We start from the raw sequence: 22399 nt of genomic DNA on the forward strand, positions 1-22399 counted from the left end.
ATTAGAAATTTAAAAAATACTTAACTATGTGCTTACATCTTCGAAAATAGCCTCTGAAATACGTACATAATTACCAAAGATTTAAATCACTTTATGTTTTCTGACAGTTTTTTTTACATATTTGCAAAGTTACATATGAAACACTACATTAATTTTTTGCTTCAAGGTACGCTGTATGTAAAATTTTAAATAAGGGACATTTTAGTTTATTTTTTAATCTGAAAGTGGACATGTTTTCTGTTAACTTTATGTAGTATGGCAAACAGTTGCATAGAAGGCATTTTGCTTTTACAGGCTCTTCGTCAGTTAAGTTGACCCAATTTCCTTCAGTATGTTTTTTTTTAATTTTGTTATAGTTACGGATATTACCGTTTAACAATGCAGCATGGTGACTTTTTATGTAAATACATACACAATCAAAGGCTTTTGAAAAGTCTAGAAACATACCACAAACTTCCTTTTGTCCATCTAGTGCCTTAGTTGAATACAGTATAAATTCAGCTGTTGCTGTACTGCTGGATCTACCTGTGCTAAATCCGTGCTGGGCATCAGAGTATGGCATTTTTTCTTCACAATTTACTATTGTTTTTAATTGCACGTTCTATTATTTTAGATGAGACAGGTGTAATAGTTGTTGTTCGGTAATTTCCTGGATCTTTCTTGCTGCACTTCGGAAATGGGGATCACCTTACTCTATCTGAAACATGTCGGGAATAACCTTCCATCTGTGGCTAAATTTATTAGAAAAGTTACAGGCTTTGCCACCCACTGCAGTTGAGTAGATACAACGTCTCATGTGTCAGAATTTTTGTTTTTTAATTCACTGCCTCACCATAATGTTCATTTATATCATCACAGACTTCTTTAGTGTTTTTTTTTTATAGAAAATAAGAGTTTCAACACTGACCTTTCCATATTACTGTACAAATTTATTGCAGCAAGCCAGTGGTTCCAACATTCAGGTTTCATACATGTTATTTACACCAATAATTTTATACAGTCTACTGTATTTGGCACAATCAATTTTAATTGTAATGTTATTATTTTATCATGTTTACAGTGCAGTATTTCATAAATTGCTTTTTTTTTCTAGTGCTCACAAGACATTTACAGTGGGGTGTGCAGTTGAGAACAGTTCTCCATCTACCCCTCAGTGCTCACCAGAATTATCCAAAGTGGAGCACTGTGCCAATTCCAAGAAGCAGGCCAAAGATGTCCTGGTAAGCAGCACATTTTCAATGCTGCGAGACAAACAAACAGCAATGAATGGGAGCAATGAGGATGACAAGTTGGGCGAATATGTTGCAGCTGAGCTGATAACAACTAAAAATAGAAAATTAAATGCAGAGGCAAAGTGAATGTTATCATGAATGCCATCATGGGTGCAATTCAGAAAGTTACTGATTGTTAATTTTTAAATAAAAGATTGAAAATTAAAAATTGTTTTCGTTATAGCTTCCCACTGCCAGGGTACATACCCTACAGGATTGAAATATTCACAGGATTCTCACTCACTTCTGTGGCATGTAATGATGTCCTGTTTCTGTCCTGTTGTGGTAAGCTTGCGAGAGATTTGTCACACCGCCAAAACCCATTCCCTATGGCAGGGCTTCGCAACCTTTTCAGTTGGCGGACCCCTTCTACAGTTGAAAATCCATGGCGGACCTCTAGTCAGTCGAGCACAGTAACTTTAAATTTCAGAGCGAAACCCAAGGGAACTGATAGCTTCTTAATGCTAGTGCTACTTTCCCAATGAACCCCCTCCCTGAAGTATTAATAGTCTTTGGATCTTCTTGTGAGTGTTCTTCCTTTGGTCGTCCTCCCTCCTCCTTCATTTCAACTGGAGACTTCCCTTGTTGTGAAGGTGATGGAGAAACCGCACCCTTCTTCACTGATCCCGCTTTCAGCGAGGGATCCATGTTAGAAGTAATAAACTGGTCAAAAATCGACTTATGAAATAGGTAGTGCACTGACAAAGCAAGTTTAACATTTAACGATGCCTGGGGCCGCATACGTGCCATTGAGTGCTGTGATTGGTCGACAAAGCTCGCTCCGCGCATGCGTAAAAGCTTTCAGCGCATCTAGCGCCGTGAGCCGGGGCACAAATGACCCCCGAATTGCTGCGAAACCGTCAATCAGAGAAGCCACATTCTCCGGCATTAAACTGTGTATGCATTCTCACTTAGGAACCGCAAAGGCTGCTTGGGAATACGACCTGAAGTTAAAGTACTCGTTTTCACACGAAAAAAATAGTGATAAATTTGATTTTCACATTTTTATTTAATAATTTTACTCATTATTTTACACGATTCGGTGAAAGGTGGCCGCGGACTCCCTAGGAAGAGCCAGCGGAGCCCTAAGGGGTCTGCGGACCACATGTTGGGAAACCCTGCCCTATGGTATACAGATCTGTGTCTTCGACATCAGTACTTGCCAGATAAGTGCTATCTGCATCATCAATTGAGTAGTTGTGTAGCGAACAAACAATGGGAAATCCAGGATGGAATGTAACAATATTGTGAAAGGAAAGTTGCCACTCACCATATAGTATGGTGCGTGCGTGCGTGCGAGGTGGGAGGGGGGGGGGGGGAGAAGAGAGAGAGAGAGAGAGAGAGAGATAGCGTGTCCTCTGTCAGTATAACATGTAGCACTTTTTATGTTGCTGCATGGAAGTATTTTTTCCTAGGGTATCTTTAGCCAGTTTTCACGCAGAACTGATGTGACTGTTGGCATAGATCTCCTCCCCCCCCCCCCCAAAAAAAAAAACACTTACCCTGCCATTGCAACCATTGCCAACAAGGGTGAACCTATCTATACCTAGCATCTACAACAGCCAGCAAAACAAGGCTGTGAAACTTTTTTTAGTTGTAATATGTCAAGTCATCAGATTGTGGAGGGACAAACCCAACATGCTTCCTGTCCATTGCATCTGAAGAGATAATTTGTACAAATATTTAATAATGGACACATTTATATTGCCAATTGCAGTAAACTGCTGAAAAGTCCTACTGGTGAAGAATATTTAAGATACAATTTCTTTTTTATACATTTATATTCACTTCGGGAATGCCAGGTTTTCAATGGTACATAGCTCAATTTTGTGGCTTACCAATACAGCTTGGAAACTGCCACAAGTTTTAAATTTTTTTTCCAAATTTAATTCCCTTATGTTTGTGTTGTTGGAGCCTGTTAACAATTTAAACAAAATTAGCTTCTTAGCACCACGTAAAGGTATTCCACACTCGTAAGATAACAGTAGTTTACCTTCAAGTATTTATCTTTCAGTCTGATGCAAATTTTAGCAAACACCTGCACAATAATTTATTGAAATGCTTGGCTGTGAAACTCTATGACTGAAAGCTAGGCTCTTAATGATTCCCTAGTTGCCAGGAATCGAAGTGTGACAATCAACCCGAAACATAGTAGGGCATAATGGAGGTTGTCAGTGATATGTGATGGTCAAACCATAAAACACAAGTTAAATGGTCTGATTCTTACCTCCGACTAGGTGAAATAGCTTCCCTCATCAGTGTCACGCACACAAATCCCATTGTGTAGCACGGACAATAGTTTGTCAAATCAGGACACATCCATCCTGGCTAAATTCCTGAATTCCAGAGGATTTTCGGGCCTCAACTCTTTCCTTAACAGGGAGTGTATGACCCTCCCTGCCTTCAGCCCTTCTTTGCAGCCAAGGCCAAACCCAAAGCCAGCCCCTGACATTACGTCATCGTTCTGTCCTAACTACTGAAGAAGCTACTGTCACTGCAAATGCAGCTTAAATAATACCGTCGTCCATGTCTAAAACACTGTGAAACAAAAGCGAAAGTAAACATAGTTAATAATAATAATAATTTTCTTGCATCACCAACAGAATGGTTTAGTGTACAATTCTGTATAACCATAACATAATTTCATTCTAGCGCCGCTTAATAAATATGAACCTAGATCTCTCAGAAGATTTAATGAGTAGTATCAGTTCTAAGAAACGATAAATTTGCATACTCGACAACATAAACAAGACTGTAGTTCCGAATATGTTCTCTTGGGGCACTAGGGTAGACCTACACGGTAGGTATATCACACAGTCGGTCGAAGTGAACCAGTCGACAGCGCCACACTTGTCGCTTGGGGTGCTGGTGCAGATTTGTATATGTTAGGTGTGTCTTGTAATACTGGCTTAAGACTAGTTTGCTCGTTCAGACGTATGCCCGTGTTGGATTTTTTCATAGTTTTGTTCATTAAGAAATCTATGACTTATATAGAAAGGAATGGTGACAGAATGAATGCTTGTGATGAATTCTTCTCGGGTTAACAGCCGAGTGGTCGTGTCGTCTTGTCGCAGTGTTTCAATGACTTTCGTAGTTATCTTTGCCTACAGCAATGAGGAATATCTCGCAAGTCATGTCAACGCATCCTTCGTGGCTTAAAAATGAAATCTTACTGTGTGAGTGTTGTTCAGCAAATAAAAGAAGCGGACAATGGTAAGCATACACATTACTGTAATTGTTGCCGGAAAATGTCGCTGGGGGAAAATCTTGATCTGTTCCATCTATTTACGAGGGGTGAAGCTGGGTTTCATCTGTCAGGTTATGTTAATTCACATGACACTGGGATACAGAGAATCCCCATGGCATACTGCAAAAGCCATTCACGATTTAAAAATTGGTGTATGATGTGCTGTATCTGGTAACAGAATTATCGGGCCATTGTTCTTCAATGAAACTGTCAACATGCATATTTACTTGCAACTCTACAATGAATTTTTGGCTCTGTTAACTCCAACTGAAAAATGTTGTGCATATTTCCGACATGATAGGGCAACTTCTCATACCTCAGATTTGTCTGATTTTACAGAAGAGAGGACCATTAGTAAGGGGTTGTGGCCACCCCGCTCTCCTGACTTGTCGCCATGTGACTTTTACCTCCGGGGATTTCTAAAGGCTAGAGCCTACTGCAATAATTTGAGAACACTTGACACATTAAAAAACAACATATGTGAAGAAATTTCGAACATTCCTCAAAGAGTACTGAAAAGTGTTTTCTGCAACATACTTCGACGTGCACAAATTTGCTTGGATGTTGGCGAAGAACATATCGAACACAGACTTTAAATTCCTTTCTAAAATATGCTTATGAAACTAATAAAAGTAAATCTGTTACTTAAACTGTTAATTCTATAGTTAATAATGAAACTGTACAATAAAAATGTAAGAAAGCGATGATGTATATTCATTTTCTTCATTCATATTCCTTTCAGCGTAGGGGCTGGTTTTTTGTGCACCTCTCAGTATTATCTTTAAATATCACGGCTGCTGCCTTGTGTGTTACGTGCTTGAAATCTAGTGTTAGGACACTGCTCTGGTTGGTTCCTGCCAGTGCTGCAAGGGAGCACTATAGTCCGTTCCCATGTGCTGTCATTACTTGAAGAAGATAGAAATATAACTGTGTCAATATATGCCCCTGCATCCCATCTCTTACATATAAGGGTTCATATTTTGCTGCCGAAAGGAAGTCAGGGATGTGCATGTTTTTGATAGTTGAGGAGCACAGTTTTAAGGTAATTAAATAAATGGAAGGCTGCTTTGTTTTTTAATCCCCTGAAATCCTGATGCAATATACTAACATTGTTTTTCACTGTGCTTTTATGCGAATCTTGTGACATACTAACATATTTTTCACTGTATTGTTATGAGAATTTTGTGGTATTTTAACATCTCTAGTACCTGCTTGCCTGAGCTTCTCTTTAAGCTTAATTTCAATCAACGTTGGATGATGACACTCGTTGTAAACCATGGCTGAATCCAGGCAAACCATCGACATCCACTGCAAGACCAAATTGCTTTGGACAGTGGTCTGGGTTTGGTAGGATCATGCATGTTTGGTGAGATCAGAAAGATGTCATCTATTATGAGCTGCTAAAACCTCGTGAAAACATTTATGCTGATCACTACCAGCAGAAAATTATAGATTTAAATTGAGCATCTTGTGAAAAATGACTGGAATATGGAAAAGTGCAACACAGTCATATTGCTCCATGATAACGCCCCATCACACACAGCTAAACGGGTCAGGAAACGATCAAGGCATTCAGTTGGAAAATATTGGGGCATGTGGCTTATCCTCCAGACTTGACTCATCCGATTATCACCTATTTGCATCACGGGGACACGCTCTCGTGGAACAATACTTCAACTCGTATGAAAATGGCTCACTGACTGGTTCACTTCAAAAGAAGAACTGTTTCTTTTTTTGTGTGGCATTCACAGCCTGCTAGAGAGGCGAGAGAAATGTACAAATAGCAATGGAGGATATTTTGAATAGAATATTGTTTATCAGTTTCAAACAACAGACATGTAATTATTGTAACCAAATTCTGGTTTCATACTTATACACCTGGTAGGAAACCAGTCTGGCAAAATGTCATGAAATGAGTTTCTCAACCTAATGCTGTCATGTGAAGTAGCCTTAATATGGTATTATGATTTGCACAATCGAAAGTCTTCAACAAATCGCAGGATTTTGCCAATGTTTAATAGTTCATAATTCTAAATTTTTTCTTGTGCTGAGGTATCAATAATTACCTCAGGAGGGTAGATTTTTTGAAATCGAAACGCTGGTTATGAGTCCTTTACTAAACAGGTGAGTGACAACTCTTGAGTATATTATCGTCAGAAAAGTGTTGTTTGAAACCAGTGCAGTCACCTTTCTTGTTGTGACATGGGATCAGTTGAACCTATCAATATGTAATGTGAGTTTGATATATGATGTAATTTTCTGCATCTACATTCCTAATTAGCAAGCACCGTGTGGTTCATGTTGCAGGGTGCCTTGTATTGCATTTCCCCATTTCTCCTGTTCAAATCACAAATGGACCTAGGGGTAGAGGCAATCTATATGCTTCCATGCAAGTCTTGATTTCTATTATGTGTAGACAGCAATCCTTATGTGAAATTTTAGTTGGTGGCCATAGAATATTCTGCTGCCTGTTACAAATGTCGATTCCCAAAAATTCGTCAGTAGTGTTTTCTGAAAGAACGTCATCTTCCATCTAGGGATTCCCATTTGAGCTCATGAAGATTATCTGATTAAAGCTACTGGTAACAAATCCTGTAACCTCACCTCCCGGGATCCCAAACACTCGAGCAGCACAATCTGCTTAATAGATAAACTACACTTTCCCAGAATTCTCCCCCAATAAATTGAAGTCAACCATTGGCCTTTCCCACAACCGACCTTATGTCTCATTCCATTTCAAGTCTTCTTGGCGCATGATACCTAGATATTCAACTGAAACGCAACACTCCACTAATGCTGTGCTTGAAACCAAGTCTGTTTTTCCTACACATCTACATTAATTTGTATTTTCCCGCATTTAGAGCAAGCTGCCATTCATCACACCAAATAGATATTCTGTCCAACTCATCATCTACCCTTCTAAAAGAGTGAATCAAATATAAATCTGAAATTTTTAGTGCCTGTTTGTAGATGGAGAGTGGTGTGATCTGTGCTCATTGTTGTTTTAATTTCCAGTGATTGTTTTTCACAGCCAGAACATTGTCGTACCATTTCTTTAGCCAGAATCTCGATGTCAGAGAGCTACCATTATCTGTCGTGCACCACATTATAATCAAGTTTCTCGCAACAGAGGAATAAAGCAATCTAAAATTTTGAAAGGACTTGTGGCACAGTCTGGGGTTAACATCCTGAGAAACACTCGACTGTATGCTGGCACAAACAATTGTTACGATGTTGAGAAACAGTTGAGAAAGCAATTCATCGACGTTGCCTGAGGTCCTGTCTAATAGAGGAGCATATTCTCACGGTTACGCAGTTTATTGAAGGTGACTGACGCACAGTGGCTGCCGAAATTGCTCCCGAGATGGGCATACCCTGCAGCAGTGCTCGAACGATCATTACTGACAACCTCACATTGCGCAAAATGTCTGCAAGGTGGGTGCCTTGTCTTCTCATCACAGAACACACAAAATTTGGGAATTGTTCTGGACACAATGGAACATCCTCCCTACAGTCCGAATTTATCTCTTGCAATTTGCCTCTCCTTGGACCTGTAAAGCAAACAGTCGGAGGACACAGATTTGATGACGATACGCTGAACTGTTCATGTGCAACTGGCTGCTGTGACAGTCCCACTTACCTTACAAACAAGGGATCGAGAAACTGCCGGCCTATCCACAGGGGAAAATGTGTTTCCCATTCAGGATACTGTATGAAAAAAGAAGTTCATGTGCATGGATTTTTCTGTAACCTATATAAACATATAAAAACAAATTCCAGTTTGTATTTGATTGACGCTCGTACAGTCACCAAACGTCCCTCTCGTATACTACAGCCACATTAGCAAGCAATCATATATTACTGCTCACTCGAGCCGTCAAACCATTGATGTATATAAAAACAAGCAGTCCTACCATACGCCTTGTGGCACACCTGATGATGTCCTTGTTTCGGATGAATATTCACTTTCCAGGACTACGTACTGGGTTCTATCAAAGTGTTCTTTGCTATGAGAGATCTATACCACATAAATTGATAAGTTATAGTACTGATACCCCAAGGTACACAAAACGGGTCAGATCGCTGTTGCAGAAGCAGCGAAAAAAGGATGCTAAATTTAAAAGAACGCAAAATTCCAAAGACTGGCAAAGTTTTGAAGAAGTTCGAAATATAGCGCGTACTTCAATGTGAGATGCCTTTAATAATTTCCCCAACGAAACCTTGGCTCGAAATCTGGCAGAAAACGCAAAGACATTCTGGTCATACATAAAGCACACCAGTGACAAGACGCAATCAATACTTTCACTGTGCGATAACAACGGTGAAATCACCGACGACAGTGCCACTAAAGCAGAGTTATTAAAGAAGGTTTTCCGAAACTCCTTCACCAACGAAGATGAAGTAAATATTCCTGAATTCCAATCAAGAACAATTGCGAAGATCAGAAACATAGAAGTAGATATCCTAGGTGTCGCAAAGCAACTTAAATCACTTAATAAAGGCAAGGCTTCTAGTCCAGATTGTATACCTGTCAGGTTCCTCTCAGAGTATGCTGATAAAATGGCTCCATATTTAGCAGTTATATACAACCGCTTGCTCACAGAAAAATCCGTACCTAACTATGGGGAAATTGCTCAAGTCACACGAATACCCAAAAAGGGAAGTAAGAGTAATCCATTGAATTACAGGCCCATAACACTAACGTCGATTAGCAGTAGGATTTTGAAACATATACTGCCTTCGAACATTATGAAGTACCTCGAAGAAAACGATTTATCGACACATAGCACAGATTCAGAAATTATCGTTATTGTGTAACACAACTAGCTCTTTATACTCGTGAAGCAATGAGTGCTATCGATAGCGGATGTCAAATTGATTCCATATTTGTAGATTTCCAGAAGGCTTTCGACACCGTTCCTCACAAGAGTCTTCTAACCAAACTGCGTGCCTACGGAGTATCGCCTCAGTTGTGTGACTCGATTCGTGATTTCCTGTCAGGAAGATCACAGGTCGTCGTAATAGACGGAAAGTCATCGAGTAAAACAGAAGTAATATCCGGCGTTCCCCAAGGAATTGCTATAGGCCCTCTGTTGTTCCTGCTCTGTATTAACGACATAGGAGACAATCTGAGTAGCCGTCTTAGATTGTTTGCAGATGATTCTGTCATTTACCGTCTTGTTAAGTCATCACATGACCAAAAACGAATTGCAGACCTGTATGGTGCGAAAAGTGGCAATTGACCCAGAATAAAGAAAAGCATGATGTTATTCACACGAGTATTAAAAGAAATCCGCTAAATTTCGATTACGCGATAGCTCACACAAATTTGAAGGCTGTAACTTCAACTAAATATTTAGGGATTACAATTACAAAAACCCTAAATTGGAAGGATCACGTAGATAATGTTGTGAATAGAGCAAACCAAAGACTGAGATTCATTGGCAGAACACTTAGAAGGTGCAACAGAGACTGCTTACACCACGCTTGTCCGCCCTATTCTGGAGTATTGCTGTGCGGCGTGGGATCCGCATCAGGTGGGATTGACAGATGACATCGAAAAAGGACAGTTCGTTTTGTATAATCACGAAATAGGGGAGATAGTGTCACAGACATGATATGTGGGTTGGAGTGGCAATTATTAAAACAAAGGCGTTTTTCGTTGCGACGGCATCTTCTCGTGAAATTTCAATCACCAGTTTTCTCCTCCGATGGCGAAAACATTCTGTTGGCACCCACCTACATAGGGAGAAATGATCATCACGATAAAATAAGAGAAATCAGGGATCGCACAGAAAAATTTATGTGATCATTTTTCCTGCGCGCCGTTCTTGAGTGGAACAGTAGAGAGACAGCCTGAAGGTGTTTCATTGAACCCTCTGCCAGGCACTTTATTGTGAATAGCAGGGTAATCATGTAGACGTAGATGTGTGTGTGTTGTGGAACCTATTCAATGTTTGGACCTTCAGTTAACAGTCTGCAGTGGGGCACTTTGTCAGGTGCTTCCTAGAGCTCTAGCAGCACGATTTCAGCCTGTTGCTCTTAATCTATCGTTCACACGATATTGTGTGAGAAAAGAGCAAGCTGAGTTTCACATGAGCAATGCTTTCAAAATCTATGTTGATTTGTGGATAGAAGCTTTTCTGTCTGAAGGAAATACACTCCTGGAAATTGAAATAAGAACACCGTGAATTCATTGTCCCAGGAAGGGGAAACTTTATTGACACATTCCTGGGGTCAGATACATCACATGATCACACTGACAGAACCACAGGCACATAGACACAGGCAACAGAGCATGCACAATGTCGGCACTAGTGCAGTGTATATCCACCTTTCGCAGCAATGCAGGTTGCTATTCTCCCATGGAGACGATCGTAGAGATGCTGGATGTAGTCCTGTGGAACGGCTTGCCATGCCATTTCCACCTGGCGCCTCAGTTGGACCAGCGTTCGTGCTGGACGTGCAGACCGCGTGAGACGACGCTTCATCCAGTCCCAAACATGCTCAATGGGGGACAGATCCGGAGATCTTTCTGGCCAGGGTAGTTGACTTACACCTTCTAGAGCACGTTGGGTGGCACGGGATACATGCGGACGTGCATTGTCCTGTTGGAACAGCAAGTTCCCTTGCCGGTCTAGGAATGGTAGAACGATGGGTTCGATGACGGTTTGGATGTACCGTGCACTATTCAGTGTCCGCTCGACGATCACCAGTGGTGTACGGCCAGTGTAGGAGATCGCTCCCCACACCATGATGCCGGGTGTTGGCCCTGTCTGCCTCGGTCGTATGCAGTCCTGATTGTGGCACTCACCTGCACGGCGCCAAACACGCATACGACCATCATTGGCACCAAGGCAGAAGCGACTCTCATCGCTGAAGACGACACGTCTCCATTCGTCCCTCCATTCACGCCTGTCGCGACACCACTGGAGGCGGGCTGCACGATGTTGGGGCGTGAGCGGAAGACGGCCTAACGGTGTGCGGGACCGTAGCCCAGCTTCATGGAGACGGTTGCGAATGGTTCTCGCCGATACCCCAGGAGCAACAGTGTCCCTATTTTGCTGGGAAGTGGCGGTGCGGTCCCCTACGGCACTGCGTAGGATCCTACGGTCTTGGCGTGCATCCGTGCGTCGCTGCGGTCCGGTCCCAGGTCGACGGGCACGTGCACCTTCCGCCGACCACTGGCGACAACATCGATGTACTGTGGAGACCTCACGCCCCACGTGTTGAGCAATTCGGCGGTACGTCCACCCGGCCTCCCGCATGCCCACTATACGCCCTCGCTCAAAGTCCGTCAACTGCACATACGGTTCACGTCCACGCTGTCGCGGCATGCTACCAGTGTTAAAGACTGCGATGGAGCTCCGTATGCCACGGCAAACTGGCTGACACTGACGGCGGCGGTGCACAAATGCTGCGCAGCTAGCGCCATTCGACGGCCAACACCGCGGTTCCTGGTGTGTCCGCTGTGCCGTGCGTGTGATCATTGCTTGTACAGCCCTCTCGCAGTGTCCGGAGCAAGTATGGTGGGTCTGACACACCGGTGTCAATGTGTTCTTTTTTCCATTTCCAGGAGTGTATATTGTATTGTGGCTAATGAGGGATTTTGATTTGAGAATGTTTTACTTCAAAAGCATTAATAATTAATATCTTACCTTTTGACTGTTGACAGTCTGTTAGATTTTTGCTCCTTATTAGAGAGCTGCTTTCTGAACCGTAGAGCAGGAGCCATAGTCTGTATGGAAAGTATTTTTGTTTTTGGCAATGAAAGTGACATTTTGTACCAAACTCATTCTTATTACTTACTACAAATACCATTACGAGTATTTTGATTGGTGCACAAATGCAAGAATTCCTCCGATGAAGCTCTTGTTTTAGCTACATTATCAACTTTTCACAACATATTTGCTGCACATCTCTGTAGAATACTTTTTTGCTCTTAGCTGTAACAACCCACAAGAGTGTAGGACAGGACTTAATTAAAGTATGTGAAGTGTACTACTATTTCTTATCTACAATTCGACATTGTGAGAGAGATTACTAAGTGCAAAGCGGGCAGAATCATAGTCATCATAGAGTTTCTATCCCTTGTTTCTGAATCTTTGGTTTTTTCCAGTTGTTTTCTTAGTTCTGTGTCAGAAATTTTTAAGATGTCCTGTTGCAGTGCACTTCACTTTGCTATTACCACAGATGTTTAATGTGTAGCTTGTAGATAACCTTCGTAGCTACTCATTCTCCAACCAGTTTGCTTTGTGTTATACCAATTGTTTCCCAGGTGATTAGTCTTTCCAGTGCCTCTAGTTTATCCAGTCCCCCCACACAGAGTAAAATGTTCCTGTTTTGTATTTCTAGAGATACACTTCTTGCAAACATTTTTAATTGACCAATATGCTCTTTCATTTTGTTAGTGCAGATGGCTGTTGGATATCTACCTGACCAGTTCTGTCGTATGTTAGAACTTACTAGCCTTTTTCTTTCTTCCCTCCCGTCCCAAGATCTCTCTCTCTCTCTTTCTCTCTCTGTTTCACATGGATTCCGTTCTCTCAACCAAAATTTTGATAAATCTTTATTTGCGAATTGTGTAAAAGACCTGAGTAATTGTTTCAGTTGGATTTGTTGGGCATAGTGCAAACTCGCTTTCTGTGTCAAACTTCGTGTATTGTTCTACAGATGGAGCCAGACAGTGTACTTCAGCCAGTAGCTGTTGACAGATGCTGTGAGAAGCTTCTCCATAGAACGCTGGGCTGACGTGTGTTAGCGGATTTTTTGTGTGTGGGGCTGTTGCGAAGTTTTGAGTAAAATGGTAGACAAAAGTATTGATATTAACCTTAAGCAGAATGCACTGATACTGAAAGTATAATACAGTTTAGTTTGAAATAGTTGGAGATTAAAATAGGACCAAATTTCACAGTGTGTTACAGTTTATGAGTTATTGAGCTTTAAAGAAGTTCTCTTAATAGTGGTGATAAGCAATTACTTCTAGCTGCGTACCGAGCATGCCATGTCTCCACGTAGTAGCCTCTGGAAGCAGACTCTGCTGCCACTGTAGTTCAGGTTGTAGCATTCGGCAGCTTGTCAGAGAAAACACAGAGGCAGACCAGAGTGTGGACACGTAATCACTGCCGTGTTTCAGCAGTGGGGGAAGGACGCTGCGCAGATGTAGTGAGAAGAAAGTGTAAAGTGGACAGTGTTTTCGTCGGATGTTCACTAAATTATTAAAAAAACGTAAAACAATGTTTTATGTCAGTTGCCTGGGCGTATCCTTGCTAGGCAGGTGTAATTGCTTCACAAGTTTCCCTAAAAGTTTAGTAATTATGTTTGCTGGCATTGCAGAAGTAGACTTTGAGCATTCAAATTACCTAAATGTCGCCATAAATCTCTTTGTTACTCCTAATCTCTCGTCGACTGAGACTGGCTCTCACATTAACGTACCTAGCTTCTCTGATTTATCTCGTCTCAACATAGTTACTTGTTGTACCGGTATGGTGCGGGACTCGCCAGAGAAAAAACTTGTGGGTGCATGGTTCTGTCAGTAAGTTAACATGTGGCCAGTCGGTCATTTTTTCAACCATTCTCAGACCCATTTCGTCTTTTTTATCTGTCATCCACTGCTTGCAAGCTGTAGCTAATATAACTGCAACACACACGAATCCTTTTCGGTGTTGGACAGCTTAGGCTGTAAGACCAGGGTGTCAACTGACGATTTTTGTCAGTATTATTGATGATGTGAGGTCACTTTAATATGTTGAAGGTTTGACAAGCTAGTATTATCAATAAATATTGAGCACACACAGGCCTCCAACAGTTGGCGATACTATGCCGTCTGCATCTAGTTTAAAAAATACTTGCACCGTCAAGGTAAGAGTGTACGATGGTAAGTTCCAAAGTATACCTGAAATTTCAATTAGAACATGACTAAACAATGTACAACAACGAATTGACGAAGTTCATCAGCAGCTACGAATGAGTTTCCTTAATTCATTTATAACAACAAATATGATGAGTGTCGAAAGAAAATAAACAAGAGATTGAAAATGATTTGGGGCTGCTGACCTGTAAAGTCAGGGGGCTTCCAAAGCTGAGCTTCCGACCTGTCCGAAACAGAGGGTTTGTGAACTGTGCAAATAGGGGGTTGACTTTTAGCAACGAGATATCGCGATGTTCTTTAAATGCGGGAACAGGAAAAAAAAAAACATTGGGTCAGGGACCAGGCTGGGTTGGTAGACGTAGGTTGATTGTGAAACCAGGAAGATGGATTACATAAATATATATATTTTAATTTTTCGTCAGGTGACGAATATTTATTAACTTTACATCAATACAACGTAACACCTTTACAATTATACATGAACAGAAATATAATGGTCAGTGCAGCTTAATATTAAGCAAAATCGAAAACCTTTAAAAAACACAGGATATTGGATAATATATAAACATATATTCTTCATAATAAATAAACCTTTAAAAGAAACAGAATTTGCAACGTCTAACGTTTATCGGTACACAAAGTGTCTTCATAATAAATAAATCTTTAAAAGATACAGAATTAGCAACGGCTAATGTTTATCGGTACACGACTAAGTTCGAACAAACATAGTTCGAACCTTTCAAAAATTAAACACAATACGTACTCTTATGTTTACAGCACTGTTTTTTTTTTTTTTTTTTTTTTTTTTTCTTTATTGTAATTTGGACACCCCATACAAGGTGGGCTGGCAGCGGAACAGTGTACTCCGCTCTTCAGCCATAAGCAGTACAAGAAAAAAGAAAGGGAGACAGACAAGTAACAGAATGGCGGTTAAAAAACAGGAGATACAATAGTTAAAAAACATGAAGCCGTTCACACTCGACGAAACAAACAAGAAAAACCGTCGGCACTGGGCACAAGCACTGACGAGGTAGATGACACACGTGAACGAAGGAGCGTGGACGGCGAAAAACACTGAGGCACAGACACGACGGCACAGACACTAATCCAAGGGCGATGATCTCCGGCGCGCGAAAGTTCACGGTGCGTGTGCGAGTCCGGGGACCTGCCAAGAGAGGAGGAGGAGGAGGAGGAGGAGGAGGAGGAGGAGGAGAGGGAAAGCGAGAGGGGAGAGCAGGGACGCCACGGGCAGGGGAAAGAGGGGGGAGGGAGGAAGGGGGAGGGGAAGCCCAGAAGAAGAGGGGTGGAGGGAGGGGATGGGGGAAAAGGAGAGAGAAGGGAAGGGAAGAGAAAGGAGGGAGGGTGCCGCAGGGAAAGGACACCAGGAGGGAGGGGGGGCAGGGTCAAAGTTGATAGGAGGGGTAGATGGAGGGGACGAGGACATCATCAGGGAGAGGGAGCTGGCGGAAACCACCTTGGGAGAGGGTAAGGAGGGTGGAGAGATGGAGACCGGGTGGGACATGGGAGTACAGGCGCGGCAGCGGGCGGGGGTGGGAGAGGATCGGGGAGACGAGCGGGTGAGGAGGATCGAGTTTACGGGAGGTGTATAGGATTCGTATCCTTTCGAGGAAGAGGAGGAGGTGGGGGAAGGGGATAAGGTCATACAGGATCCGCGTGGGGGAAGGGAGACGGATGCGATAGGCAAGGCGGAGAGCATGGCGTTCAAGGATTTGGAGGGATTTATAAAAGGAAGGGGGGGCGGAGATCCAGGCTGGATGGGCGTAACAGAGGATAGGGCGGATGAGGGACTTATAGGTGTGGAGGATGGTGGAGGGGTCCAAACCCCACGTTCGGCCGGAAAGGAGCTTGAGGAGACGGAGTCGGGAACGTGCCTTGGCTTGGATTGTCTGGAGATGGGGAGTCCAGGAGAGGCGACGGTCGAGGGTGACGCCAAGGTACTTAAGGGTGGGGGTGAGAGCGATGGGACGGCCATAAACGGTGAGATAGAAATCAAGGAGGCGGAAGGAGGGAGTGGTGTTGCCTACAATGATCGCCTGGGTTTTGGAAGGATTGACCTTGAGCAACCACTGGTTGCACCAAGCGGTGAACCGGTCAAGATGGGATTGGAGAAGGCGTTGGGAGCGTCGCAGGGTGGGGGCAAGGGCAAGGAAGGCGGTGTCATCGGCAAACTGGAGAAGGTGGACAGGGGGTGACGGCGGCGGCATGTCCGCCGTGTACAACAAGTACAGAAGGGGGGATAGGACGGAGCCTTGGGGCACACCGGCGGAGGGGAAAAAGGTGTAGGAATCGGTGTTATGGATGGTGACATAGGAAGGACGGCGGGAGAGAAAGGAACCGATCAGACGAACGTAGTTAATGGGAAGGGCGAAGGTTTGGAGCTTGAAGAGGAGACCGGAATGCCATACGCGGTCATATGCGCGTTCGAGGTCAAGAGAGAGGAAGATGGCGGAGCGACGGGAATTGAGCTGTTCGGAAAGGAGATGAGTGAGGTGAAGGAGAAGATCGTCGGAAGAGAAGGACGGCCGAAAGCCACACTGGGTAACGGGGAGGAGGCGGTGCTGGCGGAGATGCTGGTGGATGCGGCGGGTGAGGATAGATTCCAGGACCTTGCTGAAGACCGAGGTAAGGCTGATGGGACGGTAGGAGGAGACGGCGGACGGCGGTTTGCCAGGTTTGAGGAACATGAGGATACGGGAGGTTTTCCACAGGTCGGGGTAGTAACCGGTGGACAGGACTACATTGTAGAGCCTGGCCAGGGTGGAGAGAAAAGAGACAGGAGCTTCACGAAGGTGACGGTAGGTAACACGATCGTGACCAGGAGCGGTGTTGCGTTTGGTGCGGAGTGTATCGATGAGATCCTGTGTGGTGATGGGGGCATTAAGGTCCGTGTGTGGAATGTTGTCCAAGTACTGGAAACCAGGAGCGAGGGGAGGGACAGAGGTGTCAGTTCGATCGCGGATATCTGGGAAGAGGGAGTAATCGAACTGGGGATCATCAGGGATGGAAAACACATCGGACAGGTAGGAGGCAAAGTGATTGGCCTTACTAAGGGCGTCAGGGAAGGGGTGATCATCGTGGAGAAGAGGATAGTAGGGGGAGGGTTTAGTTCCGGTAAGGCGACGGAAGGCGGTCCAGAACTTGGACGAGTTTATAGGGAGGGTAGCATTTAAACGGGTGCATGTCTGTCGCCAGTCCCGGCGTTTCTTGGCCGCGAGCAAATTTCGAATGTGTCGCTGTAGTTGCCGGTGGCGTCGTAGGGTGTCCGGGTCACGCGTGCGGAGGAAGGCACGGTAGAGACGACGGGATTCACGGAGGAGGAGGACGGCCTGTGGTGGTAAGGTAGGACGGTGGGGGTGGACGGCAACAGTAGGGACGTGGGCCTCCACGGCCTCAGACAAGGTCTGCTGGAGAAAGGAGGCGGCATGGGTGACATCATCGGGACGGCGGTAGGCGAGAGGGTGGCTATCGACCTGAGTGGAGAGGGTATCCCGGTAGGCATTCCAGTTGGCACGGGAATAGTCATGGATGTACTTAGGGGGAGGGTCATGACGAGGGTCGGGGCGGGGGCGACGGCCGTCTGACACGGTGAGGAGGACAGGGAGATGGTCGCTACCAATAGGCTCCAGGACATCCACCGTAATGCGACCAAGGAGGTTGGGGGAGGAGAGGATAACATCGGGAGTGGAGTTGGATTCGGGACGGGTGTGCTGGGGGATGGGGATGAGGTCGCCTTGAAGGGAGGAGAGGAACCGATGCCACCGCCGTAACTGGGCAGCGGAGCGACTATGGATGTTGAGGTCGGCGGCGATCACATAGGAGGAGAAGGTACGGTCGATGTGGGAGAGGAAGTCGAAAGGAAGAGGGGCGTTGGGGCGGACATAGATGGTGGCACAGGTAATGGTAAGGCCGGGGAAGAAGAGACTAAGGATCAGGTGTTCGGTGGGGTCGGGAAGGAGAGGCTGGAGCCGAACGGGGATCTGGCGGTGGTGGCCAATGGCAACTCCGCCACGCGCAACTGGGAGGGGATTATCGGAGCGGTGGAGGAGATAGGGGGAGGTGTGGATGGAGTGGTGGGGTTGGAGGAAGGTTTCATTAAGGAGGAAGGCATCCACACGGTGGGTAGCAAGGGTGTGCAGGAAGAGGTTCTTGTTGGCGGGAAGGGAGCGGATATTGTTGAAAAGGATACGATGCTGTCGCGCCATTGGAAGGACTTAGACGAGGGTGTCAAGGCGGGAGAAGGTGAAATGGGCCTGGTTATTGGAAAAGGTGGCGTACATTTTAAGGTGGAATATGGAACGGGCGGCGAGGGAGATCTGTTGTAAGGTGTGGGGGCGCTGAAAGGGATGGACGTTTTGGAGGACAATGGTGAGGAACCTGATGATGTCCTCAGCAGTGGGGGGGGGACGAAGGGAATTGCCAGGAGGGGTGGGGGCGTCCAGGGGACGGACAGGGACGGTGAGTTCAGGAGTGGTAGGAGGAGGTCGGGCTTTACATTTTTGGGAGTAGGTGGGGTGGGGGAGGCTGCAGGTATTACAGGAGGGAGGGGATTGGAGGTTGGGGCACTGCCGGAGGAAGTGCGCTTGCCGACAATGCGGGCAGGTGGGGGCCTCGCGGCACTCGGCTGTTGGATGTGCATTGTAGCGCAGACATCTCTGGCAGCGCAGGGATTGAGGGGGGGAACGGGAGGGGTCGACTTTGAACCGCTGATTGAAGAGGAGGGCACCCTCCTTCAGGAGACGGTCAATGGAGGGGGCGTCCTCAGAGAAAACCCGCATAAGGCGGGTGGGGCCGGTCGCGTTGAAAATGCGGCGGACTGCCCGCACCTCCAGGGTGGGATGGGCCTTCAGCTCCGCCAGCACCTCCTCCTCCGTGATCGACGGGCTAAGCCGAGTGATCACGGCGGTGAGGGTCGGCGGGCGACGCGGGGGTTGGGGTTGGCGGGTAGGAGATGGGGAGGGAGCAGGGGTGAGGGTGGCGTGAGGACCAAAACGGGTGATGGGGAGGCGGGAGAGGATGTCAGTATGGAGGGTGGGGCTGGGGGAGGAGATAAGAACAGAATCCCGTCTGGGAGTAAGGAGAGATATGGGGGCGCCAGGGAAATGTTGGCGGAGGAGTAGGGAGAGATTCCGGGCCTCGAGGAAGGAAGGATCGGGATGGGACAGGAGATATTTGTAGAGACCGGGTGGGGAGGAGGAGGAGGAGGAGGGAGCGGGGCCTGGTGGGGAGACGTCCATGGCATTTTGGGGTGGGGATGGGGGGCGGGGTGGAGCCTTTTTAGGAGCAGAGGAAGTGGAGGCGCCACTAGGGCGTTTGACAGCGGCAGATGGGCGGGTGGTGACATGAGGGACGGGAACGATGGGGAGGTGGCGGGAAGGGACAGGTCCCGGCACGGACGCAGCAGTCGGCGCCGGAGAGAGTGACTGTGACGGTGCAGGCGAATGTGGCAGTGATGGTGATGGTGACGATGACGGTGGTGGCGGTGATGGCGATGGCGACGGCGACGGCGACGGGGAGAGCTGGGCGTGGGCAGTGGCCCGACGGGCCACCACCCTAGCCGGAGCTGCAGTGACAGGCTGGGGGAGTGGGGGGAAAGGATCAGAACGAGAGGAAGAGGCGGGAGAGGGGGCGACAAAGAGCGATGGCGAAGGGATAGAGAGGAGGGGAGGGATGGAAGGAGGGGGGTGGGACTGGGCACACCAAGTGATAGTGGTGGTGGCGGCGGAAGGGGACGTATACACGATGGCGGTGGTGGTAGTAGTGACGGTGGTGGTGGGGGCGGACATGACGACAAGAAGAAGAAAGAAAAACACAGCACCAAAGGGACAGGACACACACTGGGAGACGACGGACGGCGACGGCGACGGCGACGGCGACGGCGACGGCGACGGCGAGAGGCAGGGACGCTGCTGCCGCGGACTGGGCCGGGGCGGCGGCGGCGGCGGCGGCTGCTGCTGCTGCTGCTGCTGGCAGGACTGCTGCTGGCTGGACTGCTGCTGCCACCGGAGGGCTGGCTGGCAGGCTGGCTGGCTGGCTGGCTGGCTGCGGGACCACCGCTGCAGGCCGGGACCGGGAACTGCTGCTGCTGGCTGGCTGGCTGGCTGGCTGGCTGGCTGGCTGGCACCTGTAAACCCTAGCACTTCGATTAGCGCGAAAACGGCACTATCGAAGGGCGGTAACCTTTCGGTGTACCGCCGGAGATGATCAGCACTGTGCAATTTCCCACATATAATAAACACATTAGCAAGAACGTTAATGGGTGTAAAGTACATTCCTTACAAGTTGACCATAGATATGGACATTTATTCCAATTTCCTGAAGCAACTGGAAATAAGTAATTGATATTGATAAGAACATCTTTCTTATTTTCAGCATTTTCCTGCTAAACTTTTTATTGCGAGATCCAGTACACAGCTGCTGGCTTCTGCACTGTTGCTCGGCGCCGCCGACAGATGTCAGCTCGAAGCGCTGTCGGGAGAACATGGCGATCATTTTAACCCCGTCTCTTGTCGCCTTCTGCAGTTCGTCACTACCCGAAATCCAGTGACATAGTATCTGCGGCCACATTGATTCTGTGTAGTGTGTTAACTTTTAAGAACCCGTTACGGAAAAACAATTTGTGAAACTGTACTACATTAACCAAGATCGCGTTGGAGTGTTTCCGCGAAATTTTGTTAGACGGAGAGTTTGACAGAATGGCGGACGTTGTTAGTATCGGTGTTTCGCCGCAAATGGTTAGGGAAAAATAGTTCTATTACGATTTATCTAACTGTGTCACAGTGTCGGCCACTGGAGATTGGTGGTGAAAAAAAAGAAAAAAACTTCGTTGCTTAGCACCAAAAGTAGTATAGGCGTCGGTATAGGACACTTCAAAAGTGAAAACCGAGCAAAAATAAAATTTCTAATCTTTTTCGCTTGAAAAACTGAGGGAATGGGGCAAAATGAGTGAAAACTAAGTGAAAAATTTTCCACATTAAATTTTAAAACATTTTTCGCAAAAGTAGTCGCCTCTTTGAAACCTGCATTTTTTTGGGCAAAAGATTGCGGACACTTTTTGGCGGTCACCGGTCACTTCTTCGCAAAATTCTGGCGTCTTTTTTTTTTTGGCAGTTACGTTTTCCGCTCGCTTTTTTTTTATGAATTTTTGGCAATCAAAAGTTTGAAATTTTGTAGGCCTTGACCTATAAAATTATCCTTAGTAGTGTTTATATGTCACGTTTATTATTTGCTCGTTGATGAACATCGTACAATTATTTCTGTATTGTCATCGAGTATGAGCTCGTACCAACGAGCAGGATCATCGATGTATTCTGTAATCACTGTTTCCATTTATATATACAAAAGTTTTTCTTCAGTAACTCGAGGGAAGGATATAAATTATTCCGCCTTTTTCCTCTAGGAGCATACGTATAGCACAGTTAAATTTAAACTCTTTTGGTATAAATTTTTTCACCAAATTTTTGGTTTTCTTATCTCTCGTGATCATGTTTTTGCTTATGATAACCTAATCTTCAGAAATCTGTATTAATTCAATCATCGTATTCTTGTTGAGTTTTACGGAATTTCTGTAGTTTAGAGTCAAGCCATTAATTTTGGTAGTCTTTTAGCCTTTACATATTTGATAAACATAGCTTTTTGGTCCAGTGCTTATCCATTCAATGCCAAAATCGTCTTTCCAAATGCATCTGCCAATTCGCCTAACATGCAACCTGTTTGCACTGTGTTTCTGCCATCGTCAACGTAATCAATAGAGTCTGCGTCGTAACATAAAAGTTTATCGCCTAATCTATCGAACATGTCATACAAACTCATTCTAGATTTGGCGGTCTGGAAGTGCTTGTGCTATCTTCGACATAGAAATCATCGTAGCGATTTGTCACCTTAATTATTTCCTCGTTGATTGGTATCACAATAGTTATCTCTATTTTGTCGTCGAGCAAGAGTTCGTACCACCGTTTAACGTCGTCTATAAGTTCAGCCCCTGACCGAATT

General features: G+C 45.5%; 1 protein-coding gene and 1 long non-coding RNA gene across 5 annotated transcripts in view; one reads left to right on the top strand and one right to left on the bottom strand.

Moving 5' to 3' along the window:
* LOC126426698 (uncharacterized) overlaps positions 1-1434 on the top strand; it is a 195018-nt gene extending 193584 nt beyond the window's left edge. For both annotated transcript variants that reach the window (XR_007576389.1, XR_007576390.1), the window contains one exon: positions 1094-1434. This is a non-coding gene — a long non-coding RNA (uncharacterized LOC126426698). The remainder of the gene's footprint in view (positions 1-1093) is intronic.
* LOC126426682 (S-phase kinase-associated protein 2-like) overlaps positions 1-22399 on the bottom strand; it is a 635548-nt gene that overhangs the window by 21142 nt on the left and 592007 nt on the right. The gene's annotated exons all lie outside the window — the stretch shown is intronic.

Source organism: Schistocerca serialis, chromosome 11 (assembly GCF_023864345.2).
Source record: "Schistocerca serialis cubense isolate TAMUIC-IGC-003099 chromosome 11, iqSchSeri2.2, whole genome shotgun sequence".
NCBI lineage: Eukaryota > Metazoa > Arthropoda > Insecta > Orthoptera > Acrididae > Schistocerca > Schistocerca serialis.